The 19,129-nt window shown below is 40.7% G+C and overlaps 1 protein-coding gene across 2 annotated transcripts in view; it reads left to right on the top strand.

Moving 5' to 3' along the window:
• The window catches only part of B3GAT2 (beta-1,3-glucuronyltransferase 2), a 148,125-nt gene that overhangs the window by 46,877 nt on the left and 82,119 nt on the right, over positions 1-19,129 (top strand). For both annotated transcript variants that reach the window (XM_083497400.1, XM_083497401.1), the window contains exon 3: positions 17,159-17,211. The gene's annotated coding sequence lies outside the window, so the exon portion shown is untranslated. The remainder of the gene's footprint in view (positions 1-17,158; positions 17,212-19,129) is intronic.

Raw genomic sequence — 19,129 nt, 5'->3', positions numbered from 1 at the left:
AATTGGTGCCTGCTTTTTCCTTGCCAGCTACAAAGGCAAAACAATGTTAGCATTATGCTATAATAATAAACCAGTCACTAGCTTCTGGGAAGCAGAGGGAGCTTTTATTGGATTTTGCATGTGGTTCATAAGCTCAGGGCCTTGGCCTATGTGGTCAGAGGCATACAATGACCAGCTTTCCACTGATGTTGCTAAGCAGCAAGAAAGTATAGATGCTCACCTAGCACATCCACATAATATCCCTAGGCTCCTCCTGGTGAGGCATCTTTTCTTCAGAACGCACCTGCAATCCTTTAAAGTAATATTACTTCCTTCACATGCAAAAGCAAACAAACATTGACAGTATAAGCCTGTTCAGTGTTTTAGATGCAGCATGGCAGGCAAGCCCTTAATCTTTTAAGAACGCAAAGCAGGTAGGGTGGGCTGGGGTGATTTTGTTTCTTGAAATTTCACTTCCTTGGGGTTTTTGCAAATATGCATGGTTGAGAGAAGCTCAACTACCCATGACTGTTACGGAAGCAGAGTTAGGAGCTGTGGATGACCATGCCATAGAATTTGCCTCCTTTCTACTGTCTCCCTTCTCCCTCTAAAGTTTCTTGTGTGTGTGATGTACTGAAGTTCTCACCCTGGGCCAGCAGGGGGATACTGTAGATAGTTTTCACTCAGGTCCACATATGCAAATAAGGAATTGAAAGTGACATTCAGTGATTGGATAGTTACAGAAAGTTGTTACTGTTGCGTTGTAGTGGAGCTCTATATAAGCAGTCTGGCTGAACCCTTCAGTTCAGTTCTGTTCTGGGTCTGTGAATAAACAAGAGCTGTTTGAAGAATCGCTGCGTCGTCTGATATGTTCACTCACAACTTAACAGTGTGACACGCCTCTGCCTCACAGGACAACCCCTCTTCCCAAATCATTGGCACTGAAGGTTTATGATTATGCCGCTGCTCTAATACACAGACTTGAGTTCAGAGCTTAGCTTTCGTTTTGTTAATAGTGCAGTCCTAAGCATATTGACTCCAACAGAAGTCCCACTGAGTTCACTGGGAGTTACTTTCTAGTGAGGGTGTTTAGGACTGCAGCTTAAAATAGGTTTGAGAAAGCCTTTTCTTGCCACGTACTTATTTATGTCCAGGGTGTCCCTGAAATTTAAGACCCCCAAGGTCTGCCACTGCTCCTTCTGCATTTTGAGGTTGGCCTCTTTCACTTATCTCCAGCCTAACTTCTCCAAAGTCACAGATCCTACAGGATCCTACAGTCTAATGTTGGAATGTTCACTTCTGCCCTCAAATTGACACTGTCCACCCTGTTCATTATAGAGCAAGCATAAGTGAGAATATAGTTATTAGACTCAGTTTGAATTTGAGTGGAGTGCTATAATAAAAACCAGCATCCCAGCTCTTATTTTAAAGTAATTTCTCCTGAAGAACTGGCAGTAAAATAAAGGACATTTCTTGCTTATTGTTGATTAGGGAGCACTGAAAGAATAACACATTCTGGGTCAATTTAACAGAATACAGAACAAAATATGTGTAATTAGGAAAGGATTTAAAAGAGAATTTAATCTAAACCTTTCCCCCATTTTACTCAATTTTTTGTTCAGATTTATTCATAGTGTGGAAACAATTATGCTAGCAGTTGTTGATATATTCCTATGAGTTTAGTAATGTTTGACCTTTTCTCACAAATGAAATCTGTAGACAATGTAATTTTCAAATCCTAAGGCAATTTGCTGTCATGTTAAAGCACATTTCATTAGCCATGCGATTGAAAATAATGTTTTTGCTCAGCAAATGGCTCAGCATGGAATGGCATAGGGTAACTAGAAATGATATTTTAGGATAAGGTCCTCAGTATCCTTTCAAAGAAATTAACTCAGAGGGAGGAAAACGCTCCAGTAGTTTCTGCCTGAGCATTTAGCTTGCAAGTTGATGCAAACTAAACACATTTTCACCCTTCTCCTTCCACTTGTTACTAAACTATTTCACTAGAAGAGGAAAGCAGTGAATAGCCTAGAAATTATATTCCTATCACAATTTTGTAGGGGCTATTAATTTTTAAATAAATGTACAACGTGGTATGCCAAATAGGTTGTTAAACACCTTTGGGGGGCAAATAGCGAGCATAGTTTCAATAAGCACATGGAGTATTACATTTATAATAATATAATTCTCAAACATTTGCCTAGTGCTGATTGTGAGGCGCTGTGCAGAATGATGTCTTGAGTCAGGGCCACCCGTAGTGACTACTTTTGGCAACACCAAAAACATGGCAAAAGAGGGAAACCATTCTCATATACTGATTTATTATATACAGATGCACTATATCTATATCTTTGTCTACAGTATATATCTATAGATTTATACCTCTTAGATTAAACCAGAGGTGCCAAAATGAATAAAATATGGGGGGGGGGCAGAAGCCATGCTCTGCATAATTGATCACATGATGTGGTTCACGCACACCATTTGAATGGCAATGCCCATGAATTTTGTGGGGGTATCCCCTCAATTTTTTTTATTGGGGGTGAAGCCCCCTCGGCTCGTATGAGTTGGCTCCTATGGATTAAACTGATGTTCTGGATCCATTTCAATTTAGGTTTCAGCCTGGTTTTGGTACTTAAACCATCTTGGTCTCCGTGCGAGATTACCTATGTTGGAAGGGAGATGGGGCGTGTGGCTTTCTTGTGTTCTCTTGGACTTCCCAGTGGCCTTTGACACCATTGACCATGATATCCTTCTGAGATGGGAGTGGGGAGCACTGCTTTGTAGTGATTCCACTCCTACTTGGATGGTCATCTCAGAAGGTGGTGCTAGTAGATTTGATCTCATGGAATGTATGTTACGGGTTTGGTAGTCATCATCCCCATGCTATTTAATATGTACAGTACATGAAACCACTGAGTGGGGCCATCTGCAGTTCTAGAGCATCTTATCAACAATGCGCAGATGACACACAACTTTATTTTTCCTTTTCATCTTCATCAGGTGTGATAGTGGGTGTCTGATTGCAGTAATGGACTGGACGAGAGTTATTAAGCTGAAGTTCACTTCAGACTAGTGCTGTTAGTGGATGGTGACTTGGCTCAGACCAATGGTGTTCAACCATTTATGGAGGGGTTTGCTCAGGTTTTGAACTTAGGAGTATTCATGAATATGCTAGTATCACTAGAGTCATGCATGGTCTTGGTGGTGCAGTATACCTTTCAGCAGCTTGCACTGATTGTCCAGCTCTGCCATGTCTGAATGTGGATAACCTAGCATTAGTGATATGTGCTATGCCTGGCGGAATAGATAATAGCATATTTCAGTACCAGTTTGAGACTTTACCTCTTGTCTCTGTTTTGCTTTCTTGTGTGGTGTTGCTCTCCTCTCTCTCTCTCTCTCTCTCTTTCAGGCACCAGTTTAATCAGCTTAATTCTTCTTTCCAAAAAGATTGGAACAAACCTGCCTTTAGAGTTTAACAAGATAGATTACAGCCAGGCATTGTACTGTGATGTTATAATCTATATCTTCAAAAGGGAGAAAAATCCAGGGGGATTTTCTAAATGGCAAGAGGGTTTAGTAAAATAGCACCATTCATCCCACCGAGCATTAAAACATTAGATTTGCTCTATTTAATTAAGCAACCTTATTCTGTCACATACCACTTCACAATCCTTCCGCTGCCTACAAAATGCAACCAGAGATCAACTATCAAGGAAAAGGACATTTTCTTTGAACACCAGAGGAGTTCGTTGAAGGGACTTACTTTGTCCCTTGTTTCTTGCTCATTAAAATACAAGCAGCAATTAACTAAGATAAAAGCTTGAGCATCATAGCAAAGAAAGGAAGTTAAAAGAGGGGCAATCATTCATTCCGCCTAATGGATTCTGCAAGGTGCTAATCTATATCCTATTTTTCAATGTCCACCACTTTGTAGATTGCCACACTGTATGTGTGTGTCAGGAAAACTTATGGTCTCAGATGCTAGAGCCCCCCTGTTTATTGAGTGAAACGTGGGCTGGCCTGTGCAGGAATGCTTGCCTCAAGCTATTGGGCTCTCAAAGCTGGCAAGCCTATGTCTTGGCAATAGGCCTGCCTTACATGAAAAGGGGATTGAATATTTTGGACCTGGCCGGGTTGTAGAATGGACTTCCTGCCACCTATCCCCCCCTAATTGGTCATCATGCCCAACTGCCCCATGGAGGCCAGCTGAGTTGCTACTCAGCTTGACACTAATGGCAACAGTGACCACTGGCTCTTTCTTACTGCCTGCAGACAATTAACAGGACAGACTTGTGGCTCCAGCATCAAAATGATTAAACCCTGCAATGTCTGAAGGAACTGGAACAATGGCAGTAGTGACATTGGGGTCTTTTTACCAGTTAGCTCCATGATAATAATACACTTTCCAACTCCAAATGTCGCCATGAACATGATGAACATCTCTCTCACATGCACACAAAAATGTACTGTGCTTCCACACTAGTGGTGACTATGGGTGCATAGTGGGTTATCTTTTACTTATATTGGATTTTTGGAGGTAAGAAGATTTTTTTATTGAGTACTTAAAATGCAAAAAGAAAGGCATTTTGATGAGAACAGTGTTGTGTGGATGCTGTGAAAAAGTTTTGGCGGTGAGCAGCACTGATTCCACAATAAACTCCCACATGAAAGCACTCTAAATGGCAGCTGTTGCTTTATTCACTTTTGAATTGTGAATGTGAAATCTGCATTGGCCACAATGCTCATTTGCATACAAGCGAATCTCCTTTGATTTCCCTCCCTGCAACATAAATACAAAAACACAGGGCCAAAGCCTTATATTTGAGGAAAGCCTCTAGACTTGTAAGCTAAGTAAAACCAACATGTTAAAGGTGAAAGCTGTTTGGGGCAAGGGAAGTTTAATTGGTAGCAAACAGCACAGATTGGCATGAACCATGGAGTGGAAGCAAATTAGCATATTCTGCAACACCAGTGTGTAGATGTCAGAAGTTTCATTTGACTCAGAATGAGAGCGAGTATGAATGCCTTTTAATTCTAGGGACTGGGGACTGGAAAAGGAGGAACCAGATTCAACTGGCATTCTTGGACACAAATATGATGTTGCTTTTTAAAAAGAAAAACACATTGCCTTTAGAGCTGTGGCTGGGTCACTGACTCTCTACTAAGCTTGCAAAGTACCAAGATGCAATCTTGTGACGTGGAGTTATGTACCGTATGTTTAATTCCCATTACAATCTATAGTGTGTACATGCATTACATTTTCTCTGGCTATAATTCATAGGAGATGGACTGAAAAGTACAGAGGGGGACAATGTAGAAGTAGGAGAGAAGAAGAGTTACTATGTGGAGGAACCTTCCTGCGTTTTTGTAAAATATATACGAGGGCCTTCACACAAAGCTACTGGCAACCTAAGTTAAATGGGTTCTTAAAAATCACTTGAAAGGACAACCGTATATAGATCAAGATTAGGACATGAGATGTGTTAATGTTCCTTCGTTCTCAGCTACAGTGTATGCTGCTGTATTGTAACAGTGAGGAATCTGGAGAAGGAGGTACATTAAGTAAAGAATCATTTCTGCTTTCACTTATTATTGATCTTCCCGAGAGGCTCATGAACATTTATACAGGCAACAGGGATAATTGTGAACAATCCCCAGCCTATCATGCCCAAATACCATCTGAAGTGAAGGTCACCTAAAACCTTTTTGATGGAGCAGGTGTTGTGCACCAAGGATGATGGGTGGAGGCAGAGGCACCAGGGGGGAAAGATGGCACCCTGTACTGCCTGCATAAGCTGCTGCTTTTTTCCCATTTATGAAAAGGTCACAAAGCAAAACATGTGCAGTCAAGACGATCGAGCTCCCCGGAGGCTCTTTTCTCTCTACACCTTAGGAATCAGGTTGCCTACGTCTCTCAACAGGTTCAATCCAGCTTCCAACATTTGATGCAGAACCACAGGGAAAATGTATCCATGCCTCTCACATCAGCATGCTGAAATGTCAAATGATTCATTTCTCAGCATGGAGAGAGAAGAATGCTTGGCATCAGCACTCAAGAATGCACTGCTTCACTGAGAAGCAAAATGGGGAATACTGGGCTCTTAACCTTATGGAACACTGTGTGCGCGAGAAAGAGAGAAAGATGGAGAGAGAAGGCTGCACAGATTCTTATTCTATATATGGTTTGTTCATAACAAGCACAAGATCCACAATACGTATTATCAGGTGAAAGCCTTTGCCTATCATTTTCCCCCTCCAAGCTTGCAGCACAGTGATGGCAAAACACACTAATTCAAACTCGCAGCTCACGAAATTCCAGCAGCAAGTCAATCGCCCTGGTTTTCATGCATGATCCACTTGCTTTTTCTTGGCATTTTGATGACGCCTTGACAGATATAACATAGTTTTAGAGAGGGAAATAATGTTAGGGCTTGCCAGTGAAAATGCATGTACACCTCTGATTAAATGGACTGGGAGTTGGGTAGATTTTGCAGAGCCAGGGTCATCAACATTGGAATTTAAGGGGGAGGGGAAACAACTGTTCATGGTTATGTAATGAAAAAAGCATTATATAAATTAAAGCTGTGCAAAAAAAAAAAGTGGTTAGGTTATGCCAGCAACTTGTTTCAACCCCTGACTCATGGGGAATTTTATGCCAGCCTGCCAGGCACAGTTGATTCCAGTGATTACCATTTTATTTCAAATGCAGTGTGGTACAATACTTTCTAAAATTACTTGCCTCTAAGATAGACTCAATTTATCCAAATCATATTTTTCTATCTACTGATAATTGTGCAACTGAATAAAATCCTACTCATGGTGGTCCTTTATTTTTTTTAGTTTGCAAGGATTCAAAGAAATCCAATTGTTCCCAAATTATTCCCAGTGCCTGCATTTTTGTTTTTAACAGATGGCTGGGCATATTAGAGAGGCAATTTTTTTAAAAAATCATATATAGGCTTCATTCATTCCAAATTATCTTCTAAAGGGAAAATGCCAACAGAAACAAATATTCTTGCCTTTTATATAGGAAGTTAGCAAAGACAAGAAGGCTCCCTCCAAAAAAATGGACATCTTGCCCAAATGTGAACAAAAAGAAACATAATTTTTGGCAAAAGAAATGCAACTGACAGTAAGGGATGTGAAAAAGGAATTCGTGCAGCAGAAGGAAATGGAATGCCATGCAAGCTCCTAAGCATCTGTATTCAACATTTGGAAGGGATATTCTTTTGTGCAATTAATCAGAAAGAGAATACGACTAATCTGCTAATTTTCGTGGCGAACTGAGATTAACACCACGTGCTTATCTGAGGACCAGGATTATTCAATGTATTTTCAGAGAGGAGACTAATGTGTGCAGTTAAAGATGCTGCAAAACTATATAAGGCATAATATGAAATAAAACCTTAAGCAGTGCAAGAGAACCCTGGCAAGTGAAGAACAGGGATAGCAGAAAGAATTCAGAGCATCCTGAAAGCAATTATTCTAGAATAGCCCTCTGAAAAATGGCATTACTCCAGAGTAAGCCATCTGAGGAATGCAGCCAGTTTGTGGGTCACTTGGGTCATTATAATATCGTCAAACGCACCTTCCATTCTTCTTCTTTTTTCAACTTGGTCTGAACAAGTGGCTGGCAAAAGTGAAGCTTTCAGTGCTGTGAAATATTCCATTCAAAAGAAACATTTAATGTTCTGCTTGCTCTTATTCCCCTGGGTGGCTGCAGCTGAATAGGCAATTTCTAAAATAGCATTGGCTTGATCTACCTACTTGCTCCCTGTGGCAACATTCATCAGTCAAACCCATTGGATATCAGGAATCAAAATGCTGGCAAAAAAACCCTTACAAAAAAATTGCATGGCACTCAGAAGTGCTGTGTAAGAGGCTCTTCCGAAACAAGAAGAAATTAGGCCATCTATAGCCCTATGGTCAAGTGCCATGGAATCAGTCCTGAGTGATGCAATGGTTAGAGTGCTACAATGGGGCTCAAATCTATGTAAGAAACATGTGTATTGGGCACCCACACATGCTGCGAAGCACTCCATCTTCATTTTTCCAAGCATGCCTCTGGGCCCATGTAAGTAAACTGGCTGGTTTGCCTTAGTGATGCTCAAGCTATTTGCCCTCTGAGAACGGCACACCCACCTTTACGCTGCACATCCTCTCTGTATGTGGCACAGCATGGTCCAAATTGTGTAGATTCATTTGTGAATGGGTTAATCTCAGAAGTGGCCCTAGAGATGTCCTATTGATCTCTTGCAGTTCTGAGTTCACAAAGTATACGCAGGGAATTATAGGCGGTGCTGGACTAACATATTTGGCCACCTGAAGCCCAGCCCCAATGCCACCACCCAATAGGGCCAAGTATTTAAATAATGGTTCCTGCCTTCATCTCTTCCCACCTTATGGCGCTATTTGGAAAAAACAACAACATCGCTTTCCCCAACCACATGGCAGAGCCAGATCTGACTGTATAAGACACAAAAAACTCTCCATCACAGGCGCCCTAACTTGGGAGCCATTTTCTTCAGTAGACGATGCCAGGGAAAACCTGTGTCAGGGTGCAAGGACACAAATACATCCTCATAGGAAATCATCTTTTCTTCCACGGATTTCTATCGTCTTATAGAGCTCTCAGTTTCCTGGTTGTAGTTTATATTGTTGATGAATATTCTTATAACTGGGGAATCAATATAATTTAAGCTTTTAAAACCTTGGTCGGCTGAGCTAATATAATTCTACATACGCTACAACAAAATGTCCTTGAGTATGCATCATTCTGTATCTTACATCGTTGCCAGTTAAATGGCTCCTGTGATTAAAATAATTAATGAACTTCACAGCTTCCTACTCTTTATGTCTTCCATAAAATGGATAACATTTATTTAGCACTCAAACTGTTAAAGAGTACAAATCTCATCCTTTGCTGGCAATTGAAATGAGGGTTTAAAAAGAACACTGATTCTTTTGTCTGTTGAGAACATGCTCAAGACTTTGACCTCCAAAACTCCATTAACTTTAAGTCAGATGCTTTTGCTACCCAACGAACCTGCATTTAGAGCCCCTAAGTAGGTCTTAACCTCAACATTGTAAGCAGCAAGGGGTACCATCACATGATACCAGTGTAAGATACCAGCAGTGTAAGAGCTGCTTTCCCTTGGCTTTCTCTCTTGTTCCAGAGATGTATGTGTACACTGTAGGGTAACCCGCCTCATATAGCCAGCATGTTTGAATCTAAGAAATGCATAAAGGGGTTAAAACCACAGAGTAAGCTGTCCTGCAAGGCTTTGCCTATGTCACTCCCCCTCACCTTGGGATGACATAGGTAACCAAGCCTTTGCTAGTCTTTCTTCTCCAGGTGAATTCAGTATATGAAGAGCTCTGAGCTGGTTTCTCCAGCCAGCTACATGGCTTTAGCCATCCTATTTGTTTCTTCCTTCCTTAAACCACAGATTTTGATCGGCAGTAAACATTAGCAAAAGCCTGAAAGGATAGCCATATTTTAAAATAGAGCCTACATATTTTTCCCAATCATCCTTATGTGAAATAGGAAGAATATACATATATATTTAGACAAGTTCCAAAACACTTAGCCAATGTTTTTCTCTCACCCATTCTGAGGCATCAGGCATAAGCCTGCATTTTATTAATGTTTGATCAGGGCTTGTATATTAAAGAGGGCTTAGATTTTTAAAAGTTTCATGCCAGGCAAGAAGGCTAGCTGCTTAAGAAAACACTGACAGTGTTTTCTTCCTAGACAAGGGGCCCCTTGATTGATAGCAGAAAACAATTCTCAAAGTCGTAAAAGCTGAAATTACAGACTGAGTAAGGACACTGACCCTACATGTTACAGAAGATAACAAAGGCAGAGATAAATATAATTAGGAATGAGTAAATAGTAAAATAATGCCAATGTGCCTCCCAGTAAAATGAGCCAGATCTTCTTTCCAAGGTTAAAGACCAAATGGAGAAGCATCTGGCTGCCAGAAAGAAAGCATTTTTGGGAAGTCTTTTTAAAGCTGTTTCTTTCTTAAACTGAGAGAGTTTAAGGGCAATAAAGGCTGGAGAAGGGGGGGAGTGTAAACAGGGGAAGAGGCTTTTTTCCTATTTTATTTTGAGGCTGTAAACTGTTCCTTCCTTGTTACTTTTAGGAAGTTTATCCTTCTAAAAAGCTATCTATGATAATGTATGAAATATATTGGCTTAAATGTAATTATGCAAAGGATTTAACAAATGCTAGATTCTTATTTCATATAGTTGTAAGAGTTGTATTTTATCCTGGAATTAAGTCAGCCACCAGCCCAGCCCCCTGCCAGACAGGAAGACGCCATCTAAGCTGTCCTGATATATGGCTGTCAGACATTTGTTTGGAAACCTTCAAATGAAGGAGATCTTTCAATGTTGATGTGAAACTCAAGATCCTTGACATATGTTTAAGATAAAAATTTAAGATTAACCATTTGTTTTAGAAGGCAATAGGGCAAGGAGGGCAAGAGGTGAGCTGGTAATTAAGATTCCTTGTTGAGACACATGTAAGATATATTACTACTTATTTGTCATTTATAGATGTAACAATATATAGCTCTTTGTGTTCCATATAAGGACAGGAGGATATGAGTGTATCTTTTAGGATTGGTTATAGCAATCAGCCAATAGGAAATCCAACCAGGCTGATTGGACAGAGGCAGCCACAGGAGGAGCAAAGGGGGCTGGATTAAGGGAATATAAGGGCTGGCCATAATGGCAGGAGGGCAGGCCAGAGCTTGGTAACCATATACCACTGTGCCTCTCATTTATTTGTCTGACAAATAAATAATTATTTTAATTTCTCTATTGCTGCGTTGAATATTTCATTCCAGCTAAGCGTTAACCACAAGCAGGGTGCTACAATTCTGCTATGTATATTTATGATCCTTTCCCCCAGTCTTTTTTCATCTATAGTGGTACCTCGGGTTAAGTACTTAATTCGTTCTGGAGGTCCGTTCTTAACCTGAAACTCTTCTTAACCTGAAGCATCACTTTAGCTAATGGGGTCTCCAGCTGCTGCTGCGCCGCCGGAGCACAATTTCTGTTCTCATCCTGAAGCAAAGGTCTTAACTCAAGGTTTCTGGGTTAGCGGAGTCTGTAACTTGAAGCATATATAACCTGAAGCGTATGTAACCCGAGGTACCACTGTATTTCCTATTAAACATTTTTTTGTTTACTTTAAATCAATATGACTATTTGGTTTTCTTTACCTCCCCGCCCATTTATGATGTTTCATTCTGAACATTTTGCTGAAGGAAGTACCGTAATCTAGAATCACATATACTATAAAGCAGTCAGGTTTTATAATCTTCTTTTTCAATGAGCATTGATATTTGCATCTAGAAAGGAAGGCTGGCAAATACAGAATTTTAATGCACATCAAACCACAGGAATGCAATTTTTCTAACAAATTTCCTTCTTATTTAATGAAATTAAGCATGTACCTTAACTGAAACACCTTAGAATTGCATTCATCATTCTAAACAATATCACAATCCTACCTGAAGCTGCTCATATAAAGCACCCACTTTTCTTCAGGACTTTATAACCTAGGTTGCAAGTATCAGCTTTTCCTGTGGTCTTAATCACCACTTCTCCATCCTTGTGCAAGTTAATCATTCCACAACTTGCATTTTAAATCTAAGTTTTATACCACGGGTAGGCAAACTAAGGCCTGGTGGCCAAATCCGGCCCAATCGCCTTCTAAATCCGGTCCACAAATGGTCCAGGAATCAGCGTGTTTTTACATGAGTAGAATGTGTCCTTTTATTTAAAATGCATCTTTGGGTTATTTGTGGGGCATAGGAATTCGTTCGTTCCCCCCTCCCCAAAATATAGTCCAGCCCCCCACAAGGTCTGAGGGACAGTGGACCACCCCCCTGCTGAAATAGTTTGCTGACCTCTGTTTTATATCTTATATTTGGTATTTCACTTGATCTTTTATCTTCCTGTCGTTAGTATCCACTTTGCCCTGGTTTACATGTGGAGACCATTCCATCTTCCCAATGTTCAAACCATAAAGGCAACTGGGGTCAAATACATGTTCCTCATCTCTTAATTACATCTTCACTCATCTCTTGTAAATATCTTCTACCATTTAATAATATTATTTCATTCAATTGGATCTTTGCTGCCAGCTGCCCCAAACATTGACCAGCACAGCCTTGTTGTTTTAATACTTTTTCTACATTGTTAACTCAAAAGTGAGGTACTTCTAATGTGATTTCCTTCCTTTTGTGTTTTGTGTGCGTGTGTGCATGTGTGCATGTGTGCATGTGTGCAAATACACTTATTCTACTGCTTTTCAGTATGCTGACTTTTTTTGTTTCTTTGCTAACATTTGGTAATCTAGTCTGAGGTAGGTAGTTAATTAACGTGATGTGACTAAATGGTGTGGTGTTTAGCAAGAGCAGAAAAGCAGTCCAAGATAAAAGGAGCTGTAGCTTTGTCAACTCTGACTTCTCAAGACCCAGATTCCTTTTTAGAAACAAAATCTGGTGGAGAAATGACCTCACTTAATAAAACCTTCCTTCCTTCCTTTCATGAGCCAAACATCCAGACTTACATCAATTCCAGCTTAAACTAATTCTGAATTCTACATATGCACCTATTTCATTAAGATTGGCTATAGCTTGCCTGCATGGGAACACAAAAACACAAGTTTGTGTGCTGATCTATGTGCACCTTGCACTCCCCCCTCCACTTCTTGGTACTTCAAGGTGTTTTCTATATAGGAAATTTCTAACATTTTACTTAGCCCTAAATCAGGGACATTAACTGGACTAAGATACATTAGCCCCTGCTCTGGGGGAGGCTCATGTCCCTCTCTGCTGTTCGCTTCAGTAATACCCATACACATTAAAACACACCATAGTTAACCAGACAACTAAAGATGGAAAGCGGCAATGATTAAAAATTCAGAAGGTAAAATTGCTCATCTTAGCAGTGCATTGGCAAGAATGTATGCCAAGGGAGAGGAGGGGGAATGCAATGAAAGAAGCTGTGAAAGTATCACATTGAAAAGCAAGGTGGTGACAATTGCATGCTGTAAATCTGTTCTGACTGCACCTGGAAGGCTGAATTCAGCTCACAGCACCAGATTGCCAGAAAGATTTCAGAAAAGAGTAGGATAACCTAGACTCATAAGGACACACTTGGAAAGGTAAATGAATTAAGCCTATATATTGCCAGGTAAGGAGTGGCTTGCAGCCGTTATAAGGACAGGCTACCGACACCTGATACTACAAATACCTGTGCGTGTGTGTGTGTAGATGCAAAAGAGACTAAAGGAAAAGAAATGGAGTGAGACTGGAGAGTCAGTACCTGGTTTGGATTAGGTATATCCCTTTCCAACAACAATTTTCCTTTCCCTGGGGCACAGAACAGAAGCAACTCTAAAACTGGATTTTATGGAAATCTAGCATGGTGAACAACCTTATCAGCATTGAGGGAAGCTAATGAGCTAATTTGAAAAATGATTTGCATGTCATTTGCAAAAACACGATGGATTTCAAGCCATTTTCGGTAGGCATGACTCATTTATTCTGCCACATTCCTGTTCTGGAACTGTTAGTCCTTGATATTCAAAGCTTATGGTTATATCCAAAGTAGTCATGAGTAATGTCTCCCATCAGTCCAAGGGCCACCCCCACTTTCCTCCCCCTCTCCCCCCATCCATTCTAGGGATTCCCTTAACTCTCTGGAGCAGATTTGAGGAGAGGAGAGGGGGAAAGCCCTGCTGCGCACTGATGCATCCTTGCACTGATAGGATGCATTAGATGAATACCACCTCAGGCTTGCCACCTCATAAAGCTAAGGAGTTCTTCTTCTGAACAGTGCCTGAACAGTGCCTGGGAGCTCCACCCAAGTTTCTCAGAGCTCCCCAGAGGAAGAGGAAGGTGCCAATGCATTACATGTATAAATAGTAAAAGAACACAGTTTATGTGATAGATAGATAAATAAATAACTCAATGCGCAAATTTCTGGAATATAGGAATTAGCATTTTCAGTTTCTCAGCTTAGCACAGGATGATGAAATGGGGGAGAACCTTGTGTTCCTTGGAGGACAGGCAGGATATAAATGTAATAATGTGAAGTTTCAAGTGACGTAACAAAAATAGGTAGCGGAAGGAAGAGAATGTGTAGTTTTGTAGCAGCACTACTTGAAATGTGTTTTCCTTAGCAGCAAATCTCTACAGACGAATTCTACAAGAGGATTTCCATTAGGCTCTGGTAACAAAAGCTGTGGCCTGCCTTGCATGTTGCACTAAGCCTTAGCTTAGGAGAAATCTGAGTTCTAAGAGATGAACTCACAGCTGTTTTGTTCCTCCCTGGTCCTCATTTGCTGCAATGCTTTACTGAGCCAAATTTGGCTTAGTGTGCCATCCAAACCCAGACTCAAGAGACTAACCATAAATTGTGACAAGCTTGTGGTTCGTCTAGGGAGGACATACTATAAGCCTGAGTTTGGGCAACGCTAAGGTCAACCTTTGGTTTAGTGGAAGATGGTGCAGCAGCAGAAAAAACCAGGAAGAAAGGAAGAAAGTGGATGTCAGTTCCTCTGAGAGAGTCTGCACTTTGGTGCAAAACCAGACCTTGGCTTAGTGTGGCGTGGAAACCAGGCAAATTAGCATTTAACTGCAACTGTGGCATGAGTTTTTGCAGGATAGAGCATACTTCATCTGGACACATGTGGTTTTTGCTTTAATAACAAACTTTGTTCCTTCTTTTTTTGGGAGGAATGCACAAACTTTCTGCTTTGTTCCTTCCTCTTCTCCTAAATTAGTCACGAAATCTTCCTTACCGGAAGGCTGTCACATGTAAACTGAACAGCAATTTGTATTTTTGAATGATCTCCTTGTTTTCCAGTTGTACCTTGGGGAAGATTCCTATCGCTGTTTACTCTCCAGGCTGGAGATTGATGTGAGCAATCACATATACCTCTCCTGGCCTGCATGCCAACAAGCACCCAAGCTTCCCTTTCTGCTTCTTTAGACTACCAACTATTAATTACCATTAATGGTAATGGTAACTACCATTACCAGATTTGTAGACTTGCTTCTGTCTTCTCTGAGATCTTGAACTGGGGGCATTAAGAGAATAACCAAATGGTTGACAGGCGGTGATTCACACAACTTGATATTTTCCTCAGTAGCATCTGAGGTGCAAAGTCATGCACCCTCCCCTAAAGTTCATTTTTATTCAAGCTTGGGGCAAAATTGTCCTTTCAGATCTGCACCACAAATGTTAATTTGTAAATGCTTCTTTTCCTTCTGTGATCTCCCATTAATGTCAATGAGTTGTGTGTTTGCCAGTTTACAGAACAAACAGACCCAAATGAAATGCTCCATTAGATATCTTGATTCTCATGGTCAGATGCAACGTTATTACCAACTTGTGATGTTCTTGCATTCATCAGTGAAGACAGTTGCTAGAGTGTCCTTGTTAGAACAAAGATTTGTGATATTCAACGCAAGCCTGCCTAGTGGGCCTCTGTATGAAGGGTGATATTCAACTAAGTTTTATGCAGAGTAGACCCACTGAAATAAATGAACCTAACTTTGTCACCCTTGTTAGTTTTAGTGGGTCTCTGCTGAGTAAAACTTAGCTGAACCTGGGATAGCTCTGTTGGGAGAACATGAGACTTAATCTCAGGGTTGTGGGTTTGAGCCCAACATTGGGGAAAAGATTCCTGCATTTCAGGGGGTTGGACTAGATGACCCTCAATATCCCTTCCAACTCTACAAATCTATGATTCTGTGAATGCCAGCATAACTTGCTTCTATTTCCCAGAACACGTCCTTTGCCCCTAGCTGCCTTTGCTGTCCTGCCACAGCTCAGGACTCTACCCTGTCACTTCCTTTCATCAATGAATTTTCATTCCAAATCTGTTGGTGCCTCTTAAAGAGAGATATCCACATCACTGGATCGACAGTGAGCCTCCTTTCATGATATGACAATTTCCTCTGGTGTAGTGTCAAATATCAAAGTGCAGGAGCTCATCATGGTAGCCCCCATAGCTTTGCACAACAAGTCAAGTCCAAAAATGTAGACATCTGTTTTGATACATACATATATATATATATATATACGCACACCAAAGAGCAGCAGTATAGCAGTATATAACATAACATCCAGTTTATTAGGTTTAGCTGACAATAATAGAATAATGAGCATGCACAGAGTGGTATAGTGGAATCCTGGGGAGACTTTGGCTTCACATCCCTAAACAACCATGTGTCATGACTGCACTCAGTGCTGCTGCTGATTGCATAGATTCTATTCATAAAATACCTTGAGCTTTATAAAAAGAAATTCAGCTGGCTGAAATGCAACATTTAGCTTTTGATTAGAAATGTAGACATCTTGCAGAAAGGTGTTAATTAGAAATGCTGACTTGTTGCACAGATCTTGAGCCAGCTGAAATCCAACCTTTAGCTTGTAATTAGAAATGCAGACAAATTCGCAAAGGGATGATACCCTTTAAACTGATAGCATGAAACAGGAACTCCATGAAAGAAGTCTGTTAGATACTTTCTTCATTCTCTGGCTTCCTCCATGCTAATTTGCCACAAACAACACTGAAACTTGAAAGCCTCATTATCACCTCATTCACCTGCCAGGGCAAGGGGAGCCCACAATTACTCCGGCAGCAGATTACATCATCACTCCTGCTCTAAAGAAGAAGAAAAGCCTCAGGGCTGCATCCCCACCTTCATTCCTGTTCCACTACAGCAGCAGTAATGTCCTCCTATCAAAACTGAAAAACATTTGGCAAAGAAACATGACAGTTCAAGTGCTAGTGTCTTAGTACGTGGAGTGCAAGATAAATAGATAGATGCAGCTATTACTACAAAATTGGCAAACATGTTTTGCATTACATCTAACATATGGGGCTCCAGACAGACGCAGAACTGGTAAGTGGGAGGATTCTGTTTTAACATAGATGCATTTTAGAGCATTTGGTGTGAAAAATGTTTGCATTGAATACAGTTTTTTAAAAAAATAAAATAAAAAATAGCATATATTTAAAAAGATACAGGAGGAAGAAAAATTGCAGAGGTGGCCAGTTTCAAGTTCATAGATAATCTGGGTCTGACCAAATTTAAAGGACGTAGCTACATGAAAGCTTGTTATTTCCATTTTACAGATGGGTTGCTGAGGCTGAAACTGAATGAGTTGCCCAAGGCCTCCAAGAAAGAGGTGAGTCTTACACCCAGAATGTTTAGATCCAACAGCTATTGTATAAAGCAATAGACATATATCCCTGTTGCACGGCAGGACTAAATATCTAAATGGTATCCCACAAAGTTAAAAAAAACAAACACCCTCCTCTTGCATACTAGACTCCTATAAATAGGGAATTCTTTAAGCTCAAACATTTCATTCCCCATTTGCATTTTAGAATGGTATATTTCAGCCACATCTATATCACACAGGGCTGCAAATTATGCCATTTTGTTGTTTGTCATCCACTACATCACACTGGCTGTAATTGCAGAATGAAAGGGGTATTGTGAGCTCATAAGCTGTAGACTGGATCTCTATTTAAGGGCACACTTCCCTCCTTACTACCATATGAGGAATAACCAGGGTTTGGACATTTGTTTTACAGTAATCTGGACATTTACACATAGGCCATCACAAAAACAAATCCTGTTAAGAAGGTTGATCCTACTAGCATTGACATACATTTTGGAGAGGAATTTTTGCTAGCCCCTGGTGACTTTCCTGATTATTTATAGCAGTACTGAACACATAGCAGGCAAATTATGTTTACGCATAGAACAGAAATTCTAAAAAGCTCTTTGGTTCCACCCCCTCCTTTATCAGCATGAAGCTCCCCTTAACAGTAATAGTCTGCTGCCCCCCAGGGGCAAGAAATAACATGTAGCCATGGTCTCTGTGTGACCTATATCAGTATCAAGCAGAAGTCTCTGATTCAGCCGTATGTACTGAGCTTCATCGTTAAGCAAACTCAGTTGTTCAGGGATATTGCCTGAGGTGTGTGTGTGTTTTTAATATGTTGCTATTAAGTTGCATTGAAAGAAAGCTTGAAAGTTAGCATGGAAAGTTTTTGTTATTCTGACTTCATTTGGTGATATGCACGTTTATTAACTAATCTGTCTGCCTTGACAAAGCAAACCTTGGAATAGCATAATACATATGTATAGGGAAATTTACATGTTTACAGAAACAGCTATGCTGATGTCAAGAATCATCAAAAGGGTTCTTTGCTGCTAATGAGCATTCATTTGAGCAGTAATATATATGCCTAAACAAAAAGGGATGCAATGGTTGTCATCGTTGCCCTTTTCCCTTTGCTGGTGAACAAATACTGCCCAGCTTAGGGGAAAGAAAGGTTGTTCATTAAAATACATGAGGCTAATCTACAACACAGTTGTGATACTTGTGACTATTCAAAAGTTCAGCTGCACATCAGATCTGCTTTGCTAACACTCTTTCTCCAAAGGACAACTGAAAGTTAGAAACAACGCTCTGGAAGCCTGGGATGCCAAATGCCTTTTGTTTCAGCAGTTACCATTTCACAGCTGCATGTTTGTATTTGCCATATTTGCATCCTAACCTTCCACAAAGGAACACAAGGGAGCATGCAAGGGGTTATCCCATTTTATTCCATAACAACCCTGTGAGATGTTAACTTGCCCATGTTGTCTCAGGGATCTGAATCCAAGGCAGTTGCTCTTTCCTTTCTCTCTGACTCCCTTCCTTTCCATGACAATAATGTCATGTGCTAGCTTGCTGCAGGTTCAGATTTATGCAACTGCAACCAATTCAAACCAAATAATTTGGACAGTTGCCATCTTAAAGTGTTTGGACATCCAGAAAGTTGCAGAATTATAAGACCATGTACTTGGGGGTCAGGATCTGGGTCTGTGGTGCTGTGTATTTGTAAATGTGCCTATTTAGTGGCATCTATGCACCAGCTTAGGGACGCGGTTGGCGCTGTGGTCTAAACCACAGAGCCTAGGGCTTGCCAATCGGAAGGTCAGCAGTTTGAATCCCCGCGACAGGGCAGGAGCAGGGACCGAACAACGGGAGCTCAGCCCGTCGCGGGGATTCGAACCGCCGACCTTCTGATCGGCTCTGTGGTTTAACC

The sequence above is a fragment of the Podarcis liolepis genome, assembly GCF_965112155.1.
Source record: "Podarcis liolepis genome assembly, chromosome: 3".
In the NCBI taxonomy this organism is placed as follows: domain Eukaryota; kingdom Metazoa; phylum Chordata; class Lepidosauria; order Squamata; family Lacertidae; genus Podarcis; species Podarcis liolepis.
This window is presented reverse-complemented; position numbering and strand designations above follow the sequence as displayed.